The sequence below is a fragment of the Uloborus diversus genome, chromosome 4, assembly GCF_026930045.1.
Source record: "Uloborus diversus isolate 005 chromosome 4, Udiv.v.3.1, whole genome shotgun sequence".
NCBI classification, from domain to species: Eukaryota; Metazoa; Arthropoda; class Arachnida; order Araneae; family Uloboridae; genus Uloborus; species Uloborus diversus.
Window position 1 is genome coordinate 71,085,534 of NC_072734.1, and position 17,372 is coordinate 71,102,905.

A 17,372-nucleotide genomic window follows, 5' to 3' on the forward strand; every position below is an offset into this window, starting at 1 on the left:
TTTAAAAAAATTATTAAATCGGAGCGCTTCCATTGTTTACGGCTTCTGCCGATGACATCACAAATGATGAAAGGCCATTCAGTGTTGCCATTCACAGTGCAAAATATTTAATTCGCATCTGTACTCACGTGTATTAGCAACGATATGATTGATTGCAAGCGTGGAGCGCAATATTTAATTCGCTTCTTGATTATCATAACGTGGAAACGTAGTAGAAAGATGCGGAAAAGTGCATCATTTGTGACGTCATCAAGACCACACCATGTTTGAAAAATCGGACAGTTTAAAAAATTAGTTAAAAAAAGAAACCTGTTGGGAAAATGAAAGTAGTTTCTGGGTCCATGTTATATATATATATATATATATATTAGGGTGATCCTTATTTTTAAAGTTGCAGATATTTTACGCGGCGCCCCCTCAATTTGTTCCATTATACAAATAAATGATCCCTGCAAAATTTTTAGGTCAATCCATGAATATTAACACGTGCTCATAGGGCACCCTTTTTTGAGTTTCGAAGAAAAAATTGCGAATTTTTTCATTTTTATGTAAAAATAATTCCAACGTTTTATATTTAAAGTAATTTTGAACCTCAACAGGTGCTGCTACTCCCAGACCGACCATTCTCTCACCTTCATTCTGTAAAATTTAACATGTTACAGCGGGTACATGTACACCAATGGTCTTGGGTCAAGCGTACCGCTCTTCTGCGCTTGTTCGAACCAAGCAGAAGGGGAACGTTTCTTCCCACCAAGATGGCCAGAAGGGATTCTATAGGCCATTAATGAATGATTTTTGACAGCAACAAATTGCCTCCTCCAGGCTTTGGGGGTGTTGATTTACAAAATTCCTTCTGTATGTAATAGGTGTGGCAAATAGAGTCGCAAGGTTTCAATGCTATAAATATAAGTAATTGCAATTATATTTTAATTCGCTGCTCTTTAGTTATAAACATACCTAAATGCTTAGACAATTTTTAATTTTTAAAATATAAATTTCAAAAAATCCTCGATTACTCCTAACATAAAAATATACTGTATTTTCCATAGCTAAAAGATAAAATTAAAAAATATATCCAGATCAGAACAATGTAGAAATCTGTACACTGTTAAAAATTTTCCGGAAAATTTACGGTAATTGTTACTGGCATCCATGTTGCCAGTAACTATTACCGTAAACATCAAATGTTACTGTAAAATTTTACGGTTTCCTCGGTAAGCCACAGCAACCAGTTGGCGCTGGGATCGCTTATTTCTCCGGTATAAATTACCGTAAAAATCAGCGATGCGTCGGCGATGCAATTTTACAGTAACAATTACCAGAAAATCTTCCTGAATTTTTAACAGTGTACTTTAAATTATTTTTCTTCTACTTCAGTACATAGTTCTTTATTATCATCAAATTCTTGCGATTCACAAGATTTAGAAACCGAAATGGATCTCTATCCTAAACTGTTGAACTTTTGTTTCCTACAGCTGCTCTACCTCAGTGCAAAAAAGCTTGACAACTATTGATATCTGCTCGCCTTTCATCCCTGTTAGACAAATGCCATATTAGGGATAAAGATGTTGTTCATTTATTTACAGCCTATATAGATGCAATAAATTTGAATCCAAATGACCTAGTGATCAATTGTACATTCCTTAAGAGAGCAAGAGAAAATCTTCGAGAGGTAAATTTAAATTTCATGAATTTAAATTTAGATTTTGTAGTTATTCACTGGGATACAAAGCTACATCCAGATGCAACTGGAAAAAGAACGCTGACAGGATTACCGTGATAGTTTCAGGTCCTACTATTGAACAGCTATGCCGAATTCCTTAGATATTTCTTCAATTGCTTATAATATCTTATATGATAGCTCTTTATTACTAACTGTTCTAGCTGTAGTGTTTGATTCAGCGACTTGCAATACCAATGAGTTGTGCATGCAATTTTTTAGAGCAAAAACTGAACGGTGATATATTACATTAGGATTGCCATCATCATGCACTTGAAGTCGTACTGTGGAGGAACTTGCCTTTCTTAGTTCTAGATCAGATATTCCATTATTTAAGCGCTTCAAAATTTTGTGTAAAGATCTCCATCATTCAGAACTTATAACATTTCAATCAAGTACACATACCACTTAAATTCTAAAAGCCGAAGTTGATAACATATTATTTATTGCTCGTAAAAAGCGGAATTGAGAAAGATTACAGATAATTCTCATAACTTGTAATAATATTTCCTAGTGAAATTCCTCCTACAGGGATATGTTTTCGGCAACCTGGAGCTTATCCCTGAGCCACATAGGTGGCAAAAGGAATTTTTGTTTGAAAATTTTTATGTTTAGGAAACAATTTAAATTGTCCTTACATGAAAAGAAACCCCTTCAATGCTGTTTTACAATTAAACACTGTATGAAGATATGGTTTTTCGCAGCAACCCAATCGAGGCTCCTTTGAATAATATAATATGTCTGAAAAACTAGCAGCGTACAAAATGACGACAAACATGCAGCAGAAGCAGTGATTGGAAAATTTATGAATCACTTATGGTATTTAGGGGATAAACTAGTAGCTTTGTCCGTATTGGATGAAGGAATTAACTTTGATTATAGAAAAACACTAATTCAAAAAATGCTTGTGATAATGAAGACGTGTCTGATGACAGTTTAACAAATTTCAGATAACTGTAGATGATTTGGAATAATTTCTTGGTAAAAATCTTCCTCTTCATAGAATCAATTACGAGCCAATAAAACTGTTTGATAAGCTACAAATACTAAAAGATTTTTTTTCTATTTGATCCTGCTTTACGGCAAAATGAAAGAAACTCTTTAAAGGGAAGAAAGATCGTTAAAATACTGAAAATTGTGAATGATACAACTGAAAGAGTAGCACAATATTAATCGAAGAATTTCGCAACTAATTTACCGAATATGAGTCACAAAAACAATTTATTTTACAGATCGTCCAAGACTAACGGAAAAAATACACACTAACGAGATACATTGAGAAAAGCGTACGATTAAGGAAAGTTTCTAAAGCATTATTTCATTCTTATTCAACGGAAAATCTTTAGATGATATAAAGTAGTTATAAAGATTAATTTTAGTGCTACCTCACTGTAAAAATATTTTGCAAACGTAGGAGAAACGATGTACTGAGTCTGAAGTAATATTTTGAAGATTTGTGAGAAAATTATCAAAAGTGTTAAAGTTCAACGGCTTAGAAGCACGTGTTATTATTGACCGATCGAGTTCAAGTTTTGCACATGTTACCGTTGTGACACTATAATAGTGTCACAAAACTAGGGGGCGTCACTTGTTGAATTCCGAAATTTTTTTTTCCCATATAAATAAGGACCACCCTTATATAAATATATATATATATATATATATATATATATATATATATATATATATATATATATATATATATATATATATATATATATATATATATATATATTCACACAAACAGTCAAAATGGAAAATGAAAAAGGTGAAACCAGGACCAACACTTTCTCAAGGGGGGGGGGGATTGGTCCTAAAGTTCACAAGGCCCTTTCTGTCTAGCAAGAGGGAAGGTCCCAATAGTTTGCTACCCTCCCCGAGAGCCTTAGAAGAGAAAGGAATCAGAGAACATACCTTAAGATAAAACAGCAGAAGAAAGTTTACCTATTTACAAGTATTTCTATTTCTAGTTTAAAAGAAGTTCTCGTCATACTTTTATGACTTTAGCAACACGCTGGACATTAATGAAAATGGATGGTCCGATTTAATTAATTACTGTTTGTTTAACAACTACATTTACAATGGTGAACATTGCTTTTTGCAGGTCAACGGTATTCCTCAGGGATCTAAGTTCTCTTCAGTATTAGCCAACCTGTACTTACACCACTTTGAAAAAAACTTCACCTTATCCATTCCTAGGGCTTTCAGATACGTCGATGACTTCATTATTTTCAATTATCACAACTTTTTTAATGATTCCAAAAGTATTTATCCTCCCGAATTAGAATTTATCCACACCAATAATAATATCAATCAGTTTGATTTATTGGATCTTAACATCTCTCTTTCGAATAATTCTGTGCATATTGATCCTTTTGATAAACGAATGTCCTTTCAATTCCATGTTAATCGTTTGATTTCATGGGATTCAAATATTTCTATTAAAGTTTTTCGTAATACCTTGATTAATGAAATTAACAGAACTAAAACTATCTGCAACAGAAATGATTTTGTTTCTAAAAATCTTAATTTAATGAAAAGCACTTTAGACTATAATAAAGTCCCTCAATCTTTTTATTTAAGCTACATTAGAAAAGTAGGGAATTGTCTAGCAGAGTGAAGTATAGCGCAATTGTATTATTGCAGTAAGGTCACCGAAGCTATGAAGGTCTGCCAGGAGCTATCCTGAATATTTCTGATGTAATTTCCGATCCAATTTTTGTTTTCTCTCTCCTCAGCTTTACTATACTCCAGGTTTTTTCAATTCCATGTCCCGCTGCTGCCGTGTCCTAACTGCATCTTTGCCTGGCACGTGCAGATCAATTTTAGTTTCAATGTGCTCATTCCGTTTGGATGCACTCCGGAACTTTCTTCTGCTCTTTTATTTTAAGGTATGTTCTCTGATTCCTTTCTCTTCTAAGGCTCTCGGGGAGGGTAGCAAGCTATTGGGACCTTCCCTCTTGCTAGACAGAAAGGGTCTTGTGAACTTTAGGACCAATCCCCCCCCCCCCTTGAGAAAGTGTTGGTCCTGGTTTCACCTTTTTCATTTTCCATTTTGATGTACTCGCTTTTTTCATTTGCTTTTTCATTTGTATTTTGACTGTTTGTGTGAATATCTTTGTACTGTTTTTGTTTCTAGCAGCTTTGCGCTGGCATTACGGTACACTTTTGTATTTTTTAATGTCGTTGTTTTTTTCAATTTCTTTGAATTTCTATTTTAAAATTGTCTTAAATTGTATCTCTTGTTTTATATGTATGTATGTATGTATGTATATATATATATATATATATATATATATATATATATATATATATATATATATATATATATATATATATATATATATATATATATATATATATATATATATATATATTTTTTGCTCATTCTATCCATTTCAATGACTAAAAGTTGTACTTCTGACTGAAGGAAACAACCCCATTGCTTGCATAATTGTGCGTTTCTAATGTCGAAATTCTTCGTAAAACTTGCTTTACCGTCTTAGAGCAAAAAATAACTACAGCAAAAATCGGAAACTACTTGTTGACTAAAGCATATACTGAGTAAAACATCAAAAAAGAACAATATATTTTATCATAAAGCTTTTATTGAAATGTTATTTTTCATTCTTGGCAGTAAATATATATCTTCAAATAAAATATTTTTCTAATGAATAATTTCTTCTCAATAATTAAAATTACTTATCTTCAAATGAATGAAAAACAACGAATAAATGAACAAATAAAGAATTATCTAAAAAATAGATGAGTGAATAAATAAAATAATTAAGTACTCATTTATTAACGATTAAATGAATGATTGAATAAATTAGTGAATAAATATGAAAATAAGTGACTGATTAAGTAAATGAATGAGTGTAAATGAATTAATTTAATGGAATACGTAAATCATTTAATAAATGAACTAATAAATAAATGAGATCAACTCTTTCACTTTACTCACACTTTTATAGTTCGCATGCACTTGACAAATTGGGCAAAACATTTAGATTCAAAAAATACCTAATATTAAATAAATAATTCGAAAGGTCAATAACAAGAACTTTTTCAAAAATAAATAGCAAAAAATATATTTGTAAACTGCAAAACATTAAAATTTGAGTGTTAAGTTTTGTAAATGGCTTGTGTTGAAAAAATCTTGATATTTAGAGGTAACTTTTTTTTTTTAAACTAGAATCAACTGCATGTTTAGTAAACATAATTAAAATATTTCCACATACGTGACACTGCAAACTGTGTAAAATATTTTCCCATTATACTTTGTTGCACATTCCCCTTACAATCTTTGTGAATTTAAAACTGATTGTACCGCCATCTATTACCTAAAATTTGAACTTGTTTTTAAAAACTTTTAAGTTGATTTATAAAGTCACAGTTTCCGAAATAATAGCAAATTTTCCAACTGAAATTCCATCAAATGCCGGAAATGTCCCGAAACTGGACATAATAAGTACCAATGTCTAGAAAACAACACTAAAATGAAAATGTGAACCAAAAAATTATGAACATCGAATTCAACATCGTGAAAATGGCTGCTTCAGAACAACTTACTGTGTGCTTTGCATTAATTTCTTAATTTCGTAATACTTTTTGAGTTCTCATTTATTTCTACATGGGTTAGAATAACCGAAAGACTTTTTAAAAAAATTTCAAAAGATTGAAGAGTAAACAATTATACATACGAACGAAAATTTCAGTCATTTACTAAGCTTAGAAGCAATTTATACATTACAGCGTGCGTTTATTTTACCTTTTTCATAATTAGACAGTGGCTGCAGCGACCTCTATGGTTTATTAGAGTTGTATTTTTTTTTAATTGTCGATTAAAAATTGTGAAAAAAAAATAATGATCAGGAGAAAAATCGATATGAAATTAATACAAATGTTCAGAATAACAGCTTTTAAATGTTTTGAACTTTTGAAAAACATTGATATTATGAATGAACATGCGAACTGAAACACGCATAATGAACTAGAACACTATTTTGACCATTGGAACGATAGAGGAATGAGAATTAAAATAACAGTACAAATGAGGTAGTGAGAAGCAAAGGGATGCAAGTGCCAAAATTAAAAATTTGGAGATAACCAGTACAAATGATAGGTGAACCTGTCATCTGTCTTGTGGCAAGAGATTGTACTAGTAGTCCTGGTATGTGCTGCTGTATAGTATTATTTAGAAAAAAATTTCAATTAAAGCCTACCTAGGATCTGATCTTTAAACGTGTTTTACTCGAAACTTAAAATAGTCCACTTGCATCCCTTTGCTTCTCACTGCCTCAAATAAAAATGGAAGAGAGTAAATAAGAAAAAAAGGGGTTATATATAAGGAACACTAACGAAAAAAAACCGAATAAAATGAAATCAAAAATAGAAATCAGAGCATAATGATTGTTAGAAAGCACTGGTAAAGAAAGTCTTTCTGTGACTAAAAATTCTCCACGGTCACAGTTACTGCGTTGTAACATTAATAGACAAAAGTGTTCCATTTTAGTATTTTAGCTTTAAAAGTTTTCAGCATGTGGGTGTAATTTTATCATATTCATAATCACAAAATTTTCCATTGTTATTTAAGCTCACGCACCCGGAAACGAGTGGAGACGGTATCAAAAACACTTCCGAACACAATAAACGAAACAAAATGGCCACAAAGCAAAGCTAAAAGCAGAAAAAACTGAGGAAACTGTTAGCAGGAGATAACAACGGCAGTAAGAATTACTTTTTGTTTGTGCTCGGATACCCGCAGCCTAACGATTGAAATTTGACATAATCCTTTGGTGTGTTTGCTACATTCGATTACCTCTTCACTTGACTTCCTGAAATAGAGATTGGAAATGGCTGCCAAGAGGCATGCGGTTGATACTTCCTTCATTATTTCTTTTTTGTGCCTGGCAACGAGATTTTTTTTTAATGTCAAGCCATTGATTTTAGTATTTGTTACTTTGCGCTTGGATAAAAATTGAAGACAAAGCGTTTATGTGGATTAGTTGAGTTATAACAAAGTGACGAGGAAGAAAGTCTTAATGTTATTTGTTCCTTAAGAGGCACTTTCTGAGAGCTTCATAATAAACAATTTATTTTAATCATTTCATAAATCATACTGCATTCCATGATTTCCACAAAATAGGCGTTTCGCTTTTTTTCCCCTTCAGCATTTGAGAAATTGTACTTCATCTTTTCAAAACACAAATGCAGGGGCACCCCGACGTGAAGGTCACTGAGACATCCCCAAAATCCTTTTGTTCAGCAATTTTTGTCTGACAATTTGGCAAATTTGACGACAGCATTGCATTTTCAAATTACTTTTTTTTTTGTCACCGTCTCTTCTCAAATAGGTATATACATGCTCGTATTTTATCATTCGATAAAACTCGGAGTATCAAGAAAATTGAGAATTTTCAAGTTCCAAAGTTGAAGTTTAAGGTGCCCCTGCACAAATGTGACAGAAAGCGAAAGAATGCAACCAGTTGAGATTTCGAAAAATGGTTCGAAATATCCTCAGAAAATTTATCATGTAAGCAACATCAAAAATTCTTTGTGTGGAGGATCTTATACAGATAATTACGCTACATTATACACAATAAATGCAATTACGTGCTCTTGAAAATTATTGAAATGTACTATTGAAATAAATGCTTAAAAAAATTCTATTTCATAGCGATAATGTTACACTCCACTAAGTGAAAGAGAAGAGAAAATAAATACAAATGCTTTAATCAGACAACTAAAACACCTTACATTTTTTGCATCGGTGTAAATCTGAGAAAAATATTCATCGTTAAAAGTTGTTAAAACTCTGCAAGTAACAAAATTAGTTTTGTTGTTTATATTTTTTCTTCATTGCTTTACAAAGTCATAAAAAAATAAATAAGAGGCTGCAAAAACTTTTAGGAAAAAACGTAATATAAAAGTCCTGAAAATCCAGTTAAAAAAGCTTTAATGTGAAGTTTCATTTTTCTTCATTTTGAGTTTTCAAATCTTAGAAATAGCCTTTATCATTCAAACAAATGCAAAATAGGATTCATTTTTGGAAAAGTATATTTTTATTCAATGATTACTGCTCCTTTAAATTTCATAAAAGAATGACCAATCTTGGTACGTTTTAATAAACAGATGTACCTATCCCAACCAATAAATGGCTCCCCTTCCCCAAAACTCATATGCTGTAAAAAGAAATAAACAATTTTATCTAAATCGTCTTTTAATCTAAAGTTTTGAATGCCTCCAATAATATAAGTACTGAAGTGTCTTGATTATTATCTTCTTCAGAAATTGCTTCTCCACCTTTTCCGTGCACCCTTACTCCTTCCCAGACATCATCATCCAACGATTTAAAGAATGTAACTCCCACGCAATAAAGAAAGAGAAACTTGAATAAATTTTGAAAATGCTTTCCATTTTCTTTTTACTCGCAACCGTAACACTGAGGCGTCCAGAACAGTTGGAGGTTGAACACAATTAGAGATACCTATGATCTTTGACATGGGCTACTTCCTGCATAGAAGAAGTCACAGAGAAGCAGGGTAATGAGTGACTCGCTCTCCACCCGTCACGTGATCAGGGTATCATCATTTGAGTGATTGGATAAATACATGAAGTAGAAAATAACACGTTTGAAGAATTCATAAAAATTTATTATCTTTGCATGACAAAAGAAATAATGAAACAATTGTATCTTGTAAAGTAAATCATGAAAATGACAAGTTAGAATTTTTAATGGAGATCTGTAAGTAACGAAAACGGTTAATGGAGAATTAATGAAGGTTTCGGAAAATTGTTAGTTTTTAATTACGTCAATTTTTTCAAAGGCACGGGTATTTGCATTACCAGTGCTAAAAATTGGGGAACTGACATGGAAAGGAAATAAGTCATAAATATCAATTTTTCATTAGAAATAAAAACTATTCAAAATAATCCTTCAAAAAAAGTTTGCTGATGACAAAAATACTTTGAAATCATTCCATAGATAAGGTTGAATTCTGTCACCATATGGTTTTCATACATTTAAAGACTTGACTACATTTGCCATTTATAAGAAGTAAGCTAGTAGAGAGAGACTGTTTTTTTTTTTTTCTTATTATCCTGACTTGAGTAAAGTTGATGTTGCTCTGATTTTTCAGATTGCCATAGCAACGGTTGTTTTTACTACTTACATATAGAGTGAAAATTTAGTTTGTTTTATTTTTTATTTTAGTTTATTATAACGGTTAATAGTTATAAATAGTACTACTTCTACTGTTCAAAAATGATTTAACAGATTGAAAGACCAATCAAATAAAACAAAATCTAACTAGTCGACCAAAAGCGAAATATTTCAACAAATCAAGTTAATGAAATAAATTAATGTGAAAATGTAAGCAGGATTTTTTTAGAAATCCAGCAGTGGGTTTTAGGGGGCGGGGCAGGGGGCCAAAAAGATAAATAAATTTAACTATTTTATTAATCATTTTCAGTGACTTCTCTGTGACATAGATTTTTTTACAGATATTTAAAAAGAACACAAAACACAAAGCATACTTGAATCATAGCATTTTTGTTAGAAGAAGTAATACTGATGGAGTTGGAGGCCAGAGTGGCAGAAAACTGTTAACTCACTGGTTTCGAATTCAAGGGAACGTAATATCACGATTCCTCCATGGAGTCAATAATTAGCATTTTAAAAAAGTGTAGACTTACCTAGAAGAGTTATTTCGATCCAGGAAGCTAATATTTATATAATTAAAAATAGATTAATTTTCCTTAAGGGATCCTGAAAAAATATTTAAAAATAAAGTCTATAAAACTTTGCTAATAAACACTGTATGGGAAGCTTGGAGATGCGCTTTTTAATATCGGGGCCCCCTCCAATAATTATTTCTGCATTCGCCAGAAATCTTATAATTTTAAAATCAAATATGCTAAAAAACGTTTCATTTGCTATTTTTTTTTTCTACTGAATATTGAATAAAGTTTTTTGTTTATTCTGAAAATTTTAAAACATGTGATTCAACTTTTTTTGAAAGTCTCCTCTTCATTCACTGCTGGAAATTCTAGAAGCCGAAGCCTGCTGCTGACCCGGAATCGGACTGGTTTTGAAGTAAAGGAGTCGGAGTCTGGAGTCGAAGTTTTAAAGTTTCAAGAGTCGGAGTCGAAGTCGGTCATTTTCCCTCAAGTCCGCAACTCTGCCAATGCTTGCGAGACAGAGTCGGAGTCGGAGTCGAAGGTTCTAAAGAGTCGGAATTGGAACCGGGGTCAGTCATTTTTACTTCAACTCCGCAGTCCTATAAATTTTTCTACTTTGAAAACACAAACATAACTTTTAGTTCTTGGTAAATAAGTGAAAGAAAGAAACTTAAACAAGAGAATAAACTTTTCTAGACACTACTGGCAATATTTGAGTTTCGGATCCAACGAAAAGCTTTTTATCTGTAAATTTAGACTCATTATCTTGCACGTGACCTAAAACTATTTGCGCTTTTGTTAGCCATCGCTTTCTTTTTCCAACGCCTTTCCTACTTTTCTTTATTCTATTTTCTCATGCATTCTAGTTTGAAAAAGGCGTTAGTCACGTGAAGAGTTCGGGAGCAATATGTTGAATCGATTTTTTTCAGGCGGTCTTCCGGGTGGAATTCTAAATTATATTTAAGTAGGATTCCATTAGATTACTCGTGAAAAATAGATGTTTTTATACTTTCAAAAAAATCTCACGTCAAATCAGAGAAACCCGAACTGAAATTAAACGGAAGGAGGATACTCTCTATATCTATCGAATGAAATTCGAATTTTACAGGAGCGATAAAACAAGAGCACGCATATTGTAAACATACCTATATCTAATCAAAAGAAGGACTATACGTCTTTTAAAAAATTAATATTGCTGTAGTCTACAAATCCACCGAGTCGTCAGGCAAAATTTGCCAAGTAAGGAATTTTTCGATTGGTGACAGTGACCTCCTATTAGGACGCTCCCACGCCCCAGTCTCAAATGACAGGAAGTGGGATGTTAAATAAAATTTCGACGCACAGTTATAATTACATTATGACGCTTTTGACGGACGGTGTATTTATTTGTCAAAATACACTATTACTACTACATACGCTATAAGGCAAAAATGTATTTTCTCCAAAGTCGAAAAACAATTTTAAATAATCAATTGCTGAATCTCTTAGAAAACTGTATTTTCTCTGAAGTTTACGAACAATTTTAAATGTTTACCTTTTTCCGGCCTGTTGCAAAGGTGCGTCAAAAATACATTTTTCCCAAATCAATGAATAATTTTATATCTTGTCTCGCCCAGAAACAAGCTCATGGCTATTTGCGTACCATTTCAGAATATAAAATAGCGTTTGAAATGGATGTTACATTTTTAATCTCGTTTTGATTGATACCTTTGCAATTAGAATAACCCACAACTTGCTTCAACAGCTCGAAAGAGCGCCAAGTGATTATTATTCAAAGCCACAAAACAATTTGATCATCGCATAATTGCCACTGTATAAAATAGATTATGTGGAGCAATCATCTTAGACCTTGAGGGTCATAATGGGTAGTGATAATTCGTTAAATGAGTTATGTCTATTATTTACTAACATTGGGCCCCACCTGTAAACATTTTTTAAATGCTGACAAGTAAAAGAGGTTAGTTGAATTTTCAAATGAACTTTCCTTGTAATCAAAATAACTGCACATACACGACCATGTTAGTTCATGCATTTGAAATTCGCTAATAAACATTCATTAGTTTGTTGATACACATTACCTACAAAGATGAAGGGGTGAGACGGAGATTAGTTTTCTTCTATTGCAGTCATTCAGCGTAGTTTTGAGCCCCACTACTTCTCTATTTTTAACTGCTGCACTCACATTTTAATAGTTTTATTGTATTTGTTGGTATGTAAGGGAAGAAACACTGCGAAGCTAGTATATGGTAGGCAAGGGCAATGTCGTTCTTTTTAATGATCCGTTCATCATAGGATCGTTTATTTATTTTACCCGTTCATTGAATTCGTTCATTTGAACAACTTTGTTCATTGAAAAAAGTAATTTAAATTTTTCAAAAGTTCATCGAAATATCCTCAAACAGGGGCGTGCACAGAAATTTCGGAGCCCGTCACAAAAGACTTTTTCGGACCTCCTCTAAATTGTTTACCCCCTGCGTCCCAACACATATTTCACCCATCATTTAAAAAATATCGGGGCCCCTTCAAGTTCGGCCAACAGGTGTCCCTTTTCCCTCCCTGTGCACGTCCCTGTCCTCAAACATGAGTGGTTTTGAATTATAAATTAATTAAATTATAAATATTTTAAAAACCCGGAAAGTAGACTATAAAAATAATAAAACCTAATTTATCAACTTACTGGCGTAAACAAGATGGCGAAAAGAAGCAGAAGAGCAAATGATGCCGAATTCTTTATTATACATGAAGTAGAGAAGAGAAACAAAATTATATGTTTACTTGTGTAGTATAACTTAAAGACTAATATAAATAAAAATGAACGAATGAATTTACTGAAACGAATGTACTTCCAGTGCAATGTTCAAAACGATTCACCGTTTAAAAGAGCGGCCATTCATTTTTTAGGAAATCGAACAGTGCTATTCATTTTAAGGAGTCTTTTTTTCTTTTTTTTTTTTTTTTTTTGAGCAATCACATTGCTTATTGTTCTCATTTGACTGTGTCGCTGTCCTATTATTTTATTTCCCCCCCCCCGCCTCCCTCTGAAGCACCACCGTCGGTCGACCGCCTAACGATGCTACTTCTCTAACGAAAACCGTCTCAAGGTTGCGTCCATAGCCTACATACATACACACACACACAAACATACACCTACGCACACATTCATGCCTGCTCACAGACACAAACACACATTCATGCCTGCACACAGACACAAACACACACATACAAACACATTCATGCCTACACACAGAAACAAACACACACATACTCGTGATTGCGAAAAACATAATTTGAATTACAGATGTCAAAATTCCAAAAAAAAAAAATTTTTTTTTTTTTTTCCTGTTCATGAGCGGCGCATCGCTAGTTCACCAAAATTGATAAATAATAATTATAAAATCCATTTAATGTGAATTCTTGCCATAGTTTTCAGATATCCTGCCACATACGGCAACATTGAGCTACATCAGAAATGGGGCTTAAAATTGATTATTTTAATAAAGGTAGTGGCAGAGCCGACGAGAGCCAATGCGGAACCCTTGTCATTTGCCCCCCCCCCCCCCATTAATATAGTCAAGTTGATGCTACTCCGATTCCGGGCCGACCCACTTAAGGGAGAGCCCCTAGTTTCCGACTAGGCAGACATGGCCTCTCGTCAGGTCTGGGTGTAGGTAGTGCAACTTCAAAGCTGAAAAATAGAATTTTTTAGATGCGAAAAATTTCCTTTTTGCACTTTGGAACATCACAAGACTTCCATCCTTTTTGCAAAAGAGGAAAAGTGCTTTCAACAACTTCATAAATAGCTTTTTTTACAAACAGTAACTTCAGAATTGTAGTCAACACTCGATAACTCGAAGTCCCAAGTTATTGGTAGTTTGAGCTATGGGAAGTTCCTACAGTCTTCTCGAGAGTTTAGGATCCAATCAAAACTTCGAGATAAAGGAATCTCTAAGTGGCAAATGAATATTCTTGACAATGGCAAATGATTTGTTACTGCAGGAAGATTCAGTCAACAGACTATCATAACCAACTATTTTTGTAAACAGTAAGTTCATTCATGTTTTCTTTATCCACATAGGCCTTATGCATCGAAATATTACACATTTACGTCATTATATAGTAGTTATCATTCACAGCACTGAATATTTTTCATTTATTTGTTTATTTTTCAATCTACACTGTTTTAAGAAATCCTGAAATAGGTAAAAGTTACTGGCATCCATGTTGCCAGTAACTTTTACTGTAAAATTCTATTTTACTGTAAACTTTTACAGCAGAATAAACGAGAGTTAAAAAACGAAAAATACGAGTAACAGATTCGCTCTTGGAGCCTTCGGATTGGCAGGTGGCTTTGCTGCCCACCATGCGAGTTGGGACACATCGAGTGAGAGGAAATACGGTGTTATGTTCTTTGCACCTCAAGTCACATGGTGCATCAATTGGCGCTGCAATCGCTTATTTTTTTCTTAACGATTTACTGTAAAGTATTTCTGTACTGTAAACATTCCATTTTACAGTAATATTTACTACAAAAGTTTTCTGAATTTTTAACAGTATATGGAACCTCCTCACTCCTAGACTCGTGCCAGGGCATGATAATTTGATAGTATTTTTTGGTAATGTTTGACGTGCAGTGAAATACTTGATTTTGACAAGACTGAACTGCATCCGGTAACTTAACTGTTTTACCGGTGAAGCTGTGTCATTTCAGGGGAATGAAGAAACAAAAAAATGGTCAACAATGAACGCTATCTACTGGAGTTAGGGTTAATCCAGTGGAGTTAGGGTTACAATTTCAACGATCAAACCATCACCATACAGGCAATTGCTTCGTTCAAATGTAGAAGCAATTTTCACACGTCATACCTAGACGGGCGATTTTCTGATCAGTAAGAGAAATAATGCAAAGATTCAAAACTTATTTCACAAAAACATCATGACTTCGTTACTAGTTTAAAAAATTAGAACACACTGGTCGTAAGAAAAAATGTTTAATGCAGCTGATCTACTATTCTGACTGATTTTAAGTATAATTATAGCTAAAATGTAACTTTTAAACCTAAATTAAAAATACTTTATAACAAAAAAGTCAATATTTCTTCATAAAGTTATGAGATGTTTCGTATTCCAATGATGTTTTTTTTTTCTTTTGAAGCTAACATTTTTTTTTTAAATCGCAATTCTAGATTGTGGAAAAACATAATTTGAGTTTAAGACGTCAAAGTTCAAATGAATGCCAAGAGCTGGGTGCTGGATGTTTTTTTTTTTTTTTTTTCGAATACTCCCGTATGTACTTGTATGAAACTAAAAAATGCTGAAAATAGTTCATTAGCATTATGTTACAGATTCTAATTATGGAAATTTCATGCGTTACTTCATTTTATTAATATTAAGCAATAACGAACTGCTTATTAACCTCACTTGGCCAAAGTTGATGGTCCTTTTATTTTTCAGAATGCCATGGCGACAAGAGCAAATCTAGCTCGTCGTTTTAAACATTTATTTCGAGAGACTAATTTTCGTCGTCATGGTTACAAATCATCTGATGTTTGTTCATATCATTCTTTTTTTTTCTTTCTTTTCTTCTTTTAAGGCTTAACTCAAGCAGATTCTTAGTAAAATTTCAATCAAAGAAAAAATTTCCAGATTACTAATTAACATCATTTAAGATTAATGAGAAAAAAAATATACCACAACGGTGTACGCAGTAAATATTATCTTTATTGTATGAGTGCAAATTGCTTCTACTAACCATGTCTTTGTTACCCCATATTAGTTACCATATCTTTTCTTTTTTCCTTTCCTTTTTTTTTTTTTTTTTTTTTTTGTGTGTGTGTGTGTGTGTGTGTGGGTGAGTGAACATGCATCTTTTCTCTAATTTAGAAAAATCGCCAGCCATGACATGACAGGGGTGCGAATTTTTTCTCTATTTCCATTCCCATTGCATTGGTAGAAACAAGAAAATCAACGAATAGGGCCCAAAAGCAATTCGTGACTGCAAAAAAAACATGACATTAATTCAAGACGTCAAAATTCAAATGAATACTAGAGGATGGATGCTGAATGATTTTTACTTTTCTTAATAATTTCTGTTTCACCATATACATACACACTATCGATTCACATGTCTTCCAGAGATAAATATTAGAGCTCGTTATACTTTAGTGGTGCCATCTACTGCTTAAAAAAAGAAATACGAACCCTTTCTTTTACAAACATGTGCAAAAATCGTTATGTATGTTTTGGCGACGCGACGTGCCCCCCCCCCCACACACAACAACTTCAATGGCGCAAACTCCCACCCCCCTTTCTTTTCTCAACCCTCTTTCCATTTTTAGCTCTCCTCTTTTATTATTTTATTTTTATTTTGTTTATTTATTTATTCATTTGTTTTTAATTATTGCTATTATTACTTCATTAGAAAGTTTTGTGCTATGATAATGACATACACACACAGAACCAAAAATTAAATAAATGAATGAAACAAAATGTAAAGAGAATGAAATAAAATAAATAATTAAAAGTAAAAATAAATCAATAAATACATTTGAAAAAAATGAATAAATTTAAATAAAGAAATTAATTAAATTAAAAATGCCCTCCCCCCTTTAATTTTGATGGCGCAACTTGCGCATTAATCCCCCCTTGTGAGCACCTCTGGCGAGAGTTTAGATCATTGTAGTAGAGAATATTATGGTCAACCATAATGTATATATACTATTATTTTTTTATTTTTTGAATGCAAAATATCAAACAATCTAAATATGAAAATTCAAAGCATTGCATATTACGTCCTTCCCTGCTATCTTCCTTATTTCCCATGGAATTTATCACTACTACATGAGGCAGTGAGAAGCAAAGGGATGTAAGTGGAATTTTATAAAGTTTTAAATAAAACACCTTTATCGCCGATTAAAGATCAGATCCTAGGCTTCCATTGAAATTTTTCTCTAAATCATGTTGTCGATCAGCA